Source organism: Antennarius striatus, chromosome 22 (genome assembly GCF_040054535.1).
Source record: "Antennarius striatus isolate MH-2024 chromosome 22, ASM4005453v1, whole genome shotgun sequence".
Lineage (NCBI taxonomy): Eukaryota > Metazoa > Chordata > Actinopteri > Lophiiformes > Antennariidae > Antennarius > Antennarius striatus.
In genome coordinates, this window is record NC_090797.1 from 13,724,003 (window position 1) to 13,733,898 (window position 9,896).

Sequence of the window (9,896 nt, forward strand, 5' to 3'; positions counted from 1 at the left end):
TTTCAGGTGAAGGTGGACTGAGTCGAGTCCCGAGGAGCTGGAACTCCTGTGTTGAACCAGACACATGTGTGGAAGCCTGTGGGTGTGAGTGGGTGAATGCTGGTATTTGTGAAGAAGTTTGAGTGGCTGGATCATAAATATATCAGGTTAGTAAAACTAGTCTTTACTTATCAGTAAATATGGGAAACATACCGAAGATTCAAAGACGATAAAAAGTCAAACTGCTGCAAGTTAAATACTGAAAATATGCAGTAAAGGGTAACGAATAAATACAAATACTAATATACCATAAAGTTTACTGGAAAATCACAACTGCAACTTTATGTATGCGCTGGAGTCCCACTGATAGCTCAGGATGCTAACAGTATAATAAATGCAGTACTCGGCTACATAAAGTACTTCATTCTATCACAATCAGCTCCACACATACTGAGGGGAAATGTTCAGTTTTCATGAATTTCTTGAGTAGTTTGTCTTTGAGGCCAAACCGCCCTCCTAGCTCTTATCACCGGCGTCAGCCCAGCCTGCGACACAGATAGAGAGAAACACAGGAATCTTCTCAGAATCTTTCGTCAGGCCCATCATGAAGCATCGGTGATAATTTCTCTGAGATGTAAGTTTTCTCCATGCTGTCAGTGAGAAACTGACCCTTTCCATTTGACCTTGTTCCAGCAGATGCAAGGAAAATATGTCGAGTCTAAAGATTAATACTGTATAACAATACTGTTAAATGAAACAGACGAATTACAAAAATAACAATAGTAATCTATAATAATAATAATTAGCATATATACTGGTCTTGTCTCACATGCTGTTACACAGTATTAATAAATATCAGTAGCCCTGCCAAAGAGGAGGAGATGTAAATGATTAACTGAGGTATCCCAACACATAGTTTTGTTTTGTTCCTCATGTGTGTATATTATTGTTATTAATACATCCTAATTTTCATTTTACATCATGTGTTGCTGTTCTGGAGTATTTCATGGGATGATCAAAAACAAGTTTTCATAGCAGTAATATGAAAAGGTATTCAGTCTGCTGTATGATCAAAAGAGTTTTGACATTTCAAGGTAGATGTATGGAAATCTATGTGTACCAGTGTTGTCAGTGATATTGTTTTAACACCCTGTAAATTCTTGAAATATACATTTAATATCTTAAAATTATGCTTCACATATTTTAAAATCTTAATTTACAGTAGGATCACCCAAAACCTCCTCGACACATTTCTACAAAACTTTAGAAGCACTTCAGATTTAATGTGGATTCAGTTGGACCTTGTGTAAATTATGTACTCCTAAATGTCAGCTTTTGAACATTCACAGCCATCAGAGCGGCAGCTTAGGGGCCCCCGTACAGGAGTCAAGGATAAGACAGGAAACACAAATTCTATGCAGAAAGTGGATTTTTGAAGTAGTTTCTATGATAAAGAACAATATAAATATCTACATTACATAGTTATTTTTGTATAGTTTTTTTTTCTTGAAACTTTAATACTGTATATTTTTGTATTTGTTTTAATAGTAAATTTCCAGCCTTGTATTATATTGTTCAACCATTATATCACCGTATTTACAGGAGATGAATTTAAGTATTTTTTTTCCATTACACCACATTCTATATCATACAAAATGCTGTGTAAGAATTAAAGTTTGTTAAACCAGTGCACCCTCAACATAAAACCATATAGGGGAAATTATTGGATTGTGCTGTTTACATTATTGGTACAACTTAAACAGCACAATCAATACAAATGATGAAGGGCATATTAGTATACCATTAATAGAGATTTCTGGTTATGTGACTGATTTTTGAAACCAGCTCTGGTGACAGTCCTGCTGCCCTGAGTCTTTGAGCTCGGTGCCCCGAGCCCAGAGTCTAGGGGGGGTCGTGATAGAACCAGAGGTCAGCATTACAATGTGTTATGAATTCCCCGTTCTAGTGGTTACTGTGCTAGTGGTTCGCTGTCCGTTGGTTTTGACCTTAAAGTGCTGTAATCCCTGCCCTGCATGTAATGTGAAGCATTGCTTGAGTTATATTCGCTCAGACTCATTGGTCGGTGATGGTCGCCAAAGTCTCACCCCCACCCCTATCGTCTTACGGGTCAGGTTCACTCAAGGCGTCCTTTGATCGTCTCTTGAAGTCTCTCTGTCGCTCCTTCCACCAAATTCAGTGAACGACCTACCAGTGGCTCACTAATCCGGATTTGTAATCAAAGAATGATAATTATTTTCCACCGCTCTTGAATATCACCTCACTGGGTTCTTTTTTTAACTCCTGAATCACAGCAGGGTGGGGCTCCAGTTGGGGCTTGATTCATTCATATTAAATATCGACCTTCACCTACAGCCCACAGTGGTACCTGTTGATTTAGCTGTGACACAATGATCCACCAAAAATTTCCCAATGCTGATAGCAACTCTTTTATCTCTCAGCCTTGGCTTTGGAGAGAAAGAGGTCACCAATTCTGACCTGTTTATGTAAGAGTTCTGCGCTCATGTGACAACAGCTGAATCGGGTCCTTCTGGGCTCTGAACTCAGGCTTCCAACCGGGTTTGATCTCTCAGTCGTGCATTAGTTTTACTTTTGTTTTGGTGGCAATTAGCAAAAAATGACTTCATACTTTACGAGGCCGGACAGCGCGGCGCAGGATGGTTTTAAAAGAGCCGCCATCTGCCGCTTTGAAGCTCGTCCAGAAAGGAAAGGTTTGTCAGCCGATCAAAGAGCGGAGGGACGGTGAGACCTGATTGTGTGTCTCTTGTCTTTGTGAATTGTTGAATGGGTGACTTGACCTCCTTTAAAGGTTGCATAAACAGTACAAATAAGCAGTGTTTTCTCACAGCTAGCAGACGGGTAAACTCTCACATGAATTCAAGTTCACTTTAAGACTAAATGTATGATGCTTGTTGTTGTCCATACAGTTTGTCTTGCACAATAATCTACAGCAAACACTAAAGGTCACTGTTGGATGTGTCGCACTAAAACCTCATATTGGCCCATGCTTGGGAAAAAAATGCCCTTTTGGATGCTGCTGCGGTCAATGAAATGTGACAAAGTGGCCTCTCAGGTGGCCTGGTCAACTTAACTGCGTGTTTAGTTCTCATTAGGCTGCCCTGCCCGTGGACGAAACATAAGGAAGTACTCTAAAAATAGAGTAAACGTGATGAAGCATCTTCTAGGGTACGCCTGGAAAATCTATCGGTCCCCATATGAAGTTATTATTATTATTGTTATATTTTTCCTGTATTATGGTTGAATGTTAAAAAAAATAAAGCTTAATAAAACCACATAATATATCAAGTTTACTTAATTATATAACATGTATTTTTGTTGGATATATCCTGTATGGCTGAAGTGAAATAAAGAATACATATAGACTGACACACGTAATGATTTAACCCTCAGGAACCTATTAAAATGTCTACAAACATTACCTAATCGGGTCACAAAAGGGCCTCATAAAATTGTTAAAAAAAAATTTAATACAGAAATCTTTTTTTCTTTGAGTGCATCAGATCTTCTTCATTACTTCAGACCTATCCATAGATATAAAGTTTATTATATATTTTTTATTATTACATATGTTTATATGGACTTTGCCATTAGAACCCTGTTCTTCTTCCAGTGGGAAAAAACACAAAATATGGAATATTTCCATATGCAGACAATGAAGATCATGTTTCATTATAACATGTCGGCATTGTTGTATATAGTAATATATATCATATATGTAATATATAAATATTATATATATATATATATATGTTTATAGTGTATTAAAAATATGTGATTATAATGAGAGTCAGTTGAACCATTTTTGACCATTTTAGGAATTGTGTGTACAAAGTGAACATTTTGCTATTCTTTACACTTCCAATGACAGGCATTAAGGAATTTAGAAAATAAAGATGAAAGAAAATTACTGGCAAAATTTTACATATTTAGCCTTTTAACTGACAGATTTATTGGGAGAGAAAGACATAAAAGCAACAAAAATGTCACCCTTTGGGCCCAAACAGTTCCCAAGGGTTAATTAAATTGCATTAAAGTTTTTAAGGACTGATTTTGTTGAACTTACGTAAAAATTAAAGATTTTTCTTTCATTCAAGGAATAGCAGTTTCTGTGGGTTCTTCCTTCCTCTTCAATTTGACAAACTTGTCGCTCCAAAATTGTTCGTAGGTGTGAGTGTGTGCGTAAGTTTTCTGTCTGTATGTGGCCCTGAGATGCACTGGTGACACATCCAGGGTGTACCCCACGTCTCACTCCCGTAGCGAGCTGAGATAGGCTCCGGAAACCCCCGTGACCCACAAAACGGGGAAGTAATGAGACTATTATGGTTGTCTCATTTTCAAGAAAACATTGGATGAATGAATGGAATTGCAATTTGAGAAGAACAAAAACCCTCAAAGCCCACATAATAACTTTTTGCAGAACTTTTCACGTGCCTTTCATGGTTCCCGTAGAGGATTAAGGATTAATTATGCTAATATGGAAACTTGGAGGGTAGGAATTTGGGTGGCATGCTGAGATGTTATTCTGCTCCATTCATGAAGGTATGATGTAGATGAAAGTCTGGAAAAATCCAGTAAGTGGAGCTTTAAAAAATATGAATATTTGTTTTCTGTGGATGATCAAGAACAGATGGACATTGTTGTTGAATTTCAAAGTAATATTTCTGTTATATATGAAATCCTATTCACCTCAACTGTACATAAGTAGATGAAGACTTGTCAACACCAGTGCAGACACAAACATCTCATGATGCCACAGCTGTTTTTATGTTTTAAAGGTTCACTCCATTTCAGTTTTCTAAAAACAGCTTCAGCACCTGTTCATGTTTGTACTGCAGTGATTTGGGAGTTTATTGTGAAATAGCGCATAAACAGCAGCCTGACTCCCATCTCGCCATGACTCCTGTCAACAGTTTATTTTTAATTCTAGTCATTCTTAGTGTTTTCCTGCACTAATATCTCCTGTCATTCCAGAGCCTTCTCCACCTCCCTGCACTCACTCAGTTCATCCCCCTCACCTGTGTCTCAGTCACCTGTGTCTCAGTCACCCATGTCTCAGTCGCCTGTGTCTCAGTCACCTGTGTCTCAGTCACCTGTGTCTCAGCCACCTGTGTCTCATTCACATGTTTCTCAGTCACCTGTGTCTCAGTAACCCGTGTCTCAGTCACCCGTGTCTCAGTCACCTGTGTCTCAGTAACCCGTGTCTCAGTCACCTGTGTCTCAGTCACCCGTGTCTCAGCCACCTGTGTCTCAGCCACCTGTGTCGAAGTCACCAGTGTCTCAGTCACCCGTGTCTCAGTCACCCGTGTCTCAGCCACCTGTGTCTCAGTCACCTGTGTCTCAGCCACCTGTGTCTCGGTCACCTGTGTCTCAGTCACCCGTGTCTCAGCCACCTGTGTCTCAGCCACCTGTGTCGAAGTCACCCATGTCTCAGTCACCCGTGTCTCAGTTACCCGTGTCTCAGCCACCTGTGTCTCAGTCACCTTTGTCTCAGTCACCTGTGTCTCATCCATCTGTTTCTCAGTTACCCTGTCTCAGTCACCTGTGTCTCAGTCACCTATGTCTCAGTCACCTGTGTCTCAGCCACCTGTGTCTCAGTCACATTTGTCTCAGTCACCTGTGTCTCAGTAACCCGTGTCTCAGTCACCTGTGTCTCAGTAACCCGTGTCTCAGTCACCTGTGTCTCAGCCACCTGTGTCTCAGTCACCTTTGTCTCAGTCACCTGTGTCTCATCCATCTGTTTCTCAGTTACCCTGTCTCAGTCACCTGTGTCTCAGTCACCTATGTCTCAGTCACCTGTGTCTCAGCCACCTGTGTCTCAGTCACATTTGTCTCAGTCACCTGTGTCTCAGTAACCCGTGTCTCAGTCACCCGTGTCTCAGTAACCCGTGTGTCAGTCACCTGTGTCTCAACCACCTGTGTCTCAGTCACCTGTGTCTCAGTCACCCGTGTCTCAGTCACCCGTGTCTCAGTCACCTGTGTCTCAGCCACCTGTGTCTCAGTCACCTGTGTCTAAGTCACCCGTGTCTCAGCCACCTGTAACCCATCGCTCCATCAGTCTCCAGGTTGCTAGTGACGGTTCTACTTTCCAGCATTCATGTTCTCTGCCTGAAAATCTACCGACTCTGCCTGTTGCCTGCTCCTCATCTGATTTGTTTGCCTTTCTTGGATTGATGACGTACTGTTTTGAATTAAATGTGGATTTCAGTTCTACACTCCTGTTGTGCTTTTGGCTTCCGTCTGAAGCGTGACACAAGCGTCCCTGCTTGGTTTACTAAACCAGTGAATCCTCCCAGCAAAGGTGAAGCAATCTGTGGCGGCTGAGCTGAAGGACTTTCACACACAAACACCTTCACCTGAAGGTCTGAGGAGGATCTACAGCTCCTGTCACTGAACATCTGCTTCCTCTTCTTATTAAAGGAAATACTTTTCTTTCCTTGCCATTTCTGGTCTGGATGCATGGCCACAAATATTGGAACACATTATCTCCTGCTCCCTATTAAAGACACATTTAACACCAACGTGTCAGACTTTTACTCCTGGTTTTACCAGTTTATTTAAGTGGGACCACACCTTCAGCACACCCTCCACCTCCCATGAACGGGAGCTTTTCTGAACTGACTGCAGTACATTTGCTGATACTTGCACTGTGCTTTCTGTTTTAAGGGGTTTGGGCTGAAGCTAAGTCAACATGTGATTCCTCTCCATCATGAGGCACCAACTGGTCATCTACTGATTGCTGCCCTCTAGTGAACCTCGTGTTTCATCAACAGACCTCTGCAGCAGAAAAGATGAAAAGGGTGATGATACCACCTCCAAGACACAAAGCAAAAATTAATTTATCCACATATTACGACTAAAAAACACATTTATGCCATTGTTGTATTTTAATACAAACACACAAGCCAACGTCACATCCTTACAAAGAGTCAGTGTGAAGTAATTCTTTCATTCTTATTTTTTTACTCTGGTGTTGTGCTCATCATCCTTGTCACCTCAAAAAACTTCATTTATTTAGCTTTTTTTCTGTAATCGTGTACAGCCGCATTCATTTTAGGGTTTTACCCTCTCAGCTTGACTGCTCACTAGTGTAGTTGTGTGTGTGGGAGGAGGGAAGTAACGTGACAGTGTTATGCCAGTTTGGGAAGGGAAATTGGGATTTTAGTGTGGGAAAGATGGTGCTGAAGGACAATAGCGGCTGATAACAGAGCCACATTTGCAGGGATGATTTGTAAAAAGGCATTTCTGGAAGGTGTCCTTCTGCACAAATCCAGGCCCATTAGGAAACGCTTTACCCAGTTTGTTGTGGAGGACCGGGACCTGCCTGTTCCAACCATTGACCTCAACCCCATCCCTCAAGTGGTGGTGAGCGTACCCTGACAGGGCCTTGTCTCCATGGCTTCATTAATAGATTAAACGGCCATATATGGGTGTAATTCAAGTGTAGACCATGATGGATTAACACTTTGCATAAACCAATAGTTCATGTGGATTTGTTTGCCTCCATTCTGAGATATTTCTAAATATCCTGACTATTTGATTGATTGAAAAACATGTTTTTTTATATGTAGACATTTTGTGAACATGGATGCCGCAATAAGGTTATGCCATATTTGTGTTTAAACAACAGAATGACAGCAACTAGCTGCATCAAGTGCGGTTCGCCACACAGCAAGAAGGTTCTGGGTTTGATTCCTTTGTGTTCCGTGTCTGTGTGGGTTATCTCCAGGTTCTCCAGCTTCCTCCAAAAACATGCAATTTATGTGAACTGATCACTCCAAATTGATCATAGGTGTTTGTCTTCTTGGTGGTGTTGTGATGCGTTGGCGATGCATCCAGGTTGTACCCACCTCTCGTCCCCGGAGGAAGCTGGATGGATGGATGGATGGATGGATGGATGGATGGATGGATGGATGGATGGATGGATAGATGGATGGATGGATGGAGTGTGGTGATTGCAAGATGAGGTCATTCAATTGAAAGATTCATCTAGTTGAAGCGAAGTGTAGCATCTAAATCTCATACAGCAGCGCAACATCGGGCAACGAGCCTATCCCAGTCTGTGCTGTTTTTGTTTTTAAAAAAAGCTTTTTTAACTTCTTTAAAGCATTATAAAATCGTAGATTTAACGTTACAGCTTTTTGCAATTAAAGTTACAACACAACACTTCTTGTTTAATGGCAGAAGAGTCGTAACTAACAGATGCTGTGGTCAGAGTCTTGGCTGTTATGAATAAAAACACATTGGCTACCGAGCAGTTTACTGTACACTACATGTAGAAACAACTGAGCTCCAGTTACAGTGTGTGTGTGTGTGTGTGTGTGTGTGTGTGTGTGTGTGTGTGTGTGTGTGTGTGTGTGTGTGTGTGTGTGTGTGTGTGTGTGTGTGTGTGTATGTGTGTGTTGTTGTATGTGGCCATGCTGTCAGTAATCACAATAAAACACTGATGTTTCCCAGTTTGGGATAAATAAAGTATATGTATCCATCTAGTAGTTTGAGCATCCACCTCTCTCAGCTTGTGATGAACTGATGATCATAACACGTACTTAGTGAAGTGTTTTCATGTGCTATGCTTCACCTGAGCTGAAAAGTTAATTAGTACTGGAAGAGCTGTGATGTGCAAGAGGGCTTCCAACCACTTCCTGGCTGATGCTCAGTCTACAGGAAATCATGTGACTGTTACATCCTGCGTAGAGTGGCTCTGATTGGGTTGCATATTTGAATCAGATGCAAGTCACTCGCCTTGTTTCTTCATCATCTTCTCGGTTTGTAACATTAAAACTTCAGAAAATGTGACAAGAGAATTGTCAAACTGCAAAGATGCAACACATTCGTATTCATTAAATTGGTTTACTAAGTTTGGGTCATTTTCAACTTGTGCTTCAAATATTTTTGTAGGTCAAACCAGCTAAAATCTGTCTTAGGGTTGGAATCCCTCTGATTCCTTTGGTATTGGGATTTTTTTGGCTGGAGTTAGGATTACTGCACAAAGAAGCTCTATGGCAAATGAACATTATTGATTTGTCCACACTTTTTTGAACAAGATATTTCTCACACATGTGATCTAAAAATATTTTTTTTAAAAGATGCACATTCTAAAACACGGTTGCATAATTCCAGTGTTGTAACCTCTGAATTTCCTGGAGCAATAACCAAAAGTATGCTTTGTGAACAAGAGCGAAGATCTGTTTCTGTCATAGATGCGATGCCTTTAATGACCCCATAAAACTTCTGTGGTCTCACAGGTAGTTAGCTACATGATAGCAACCTCCAGTTTTGATTGTAGACTTTTGATTGTAGACTTACTTTACTTTACAAGCTGCCCTTGTCTTTGTCTCTTTCTCCCCCCCAGCTGCCTGCCTTCCTTGGCAAATTATCAAGTGTGTTTCAAGGTTAAGATACAGTTAACGTCTACTGTACAAAAACAGACCACAGCAGTGACCTCAGTGCGACTCCCCTGAAAATAATGTGAAGCTTGAGATCTGTGTTATCTGAATTGAACATAGATTTGTGTTGTCAGGAGGAGCCATGTTTATCAAAGAGTTGTCCTTCACTCGCTCGGGCAAGTCTCAGATAGCTCTGTGAGAAAAGAGAGAGACAAATTACAACAGAGAGTTAAGAAAACAAAGCTCTTCAAGAAAAAATGTGACATCCTAAGCTCAGGATTGTTTTCAACAAGTGAGCGATAAGCACTTTAGGTCAGAGGTCACAGTGCAGGAAGTGTCCAAATTCTCTAGAGACTGTTACAGTGCTGACAGCCAAGGACGGACCTCATGGATGTGGACCATCACGCCTTCCTCACATCCCACTAACGTCTTATCTGAGTGACACTACACCATCATGCCAAGGTTTCCCCCAGTTCAATGTTTTTCTGGTAATGG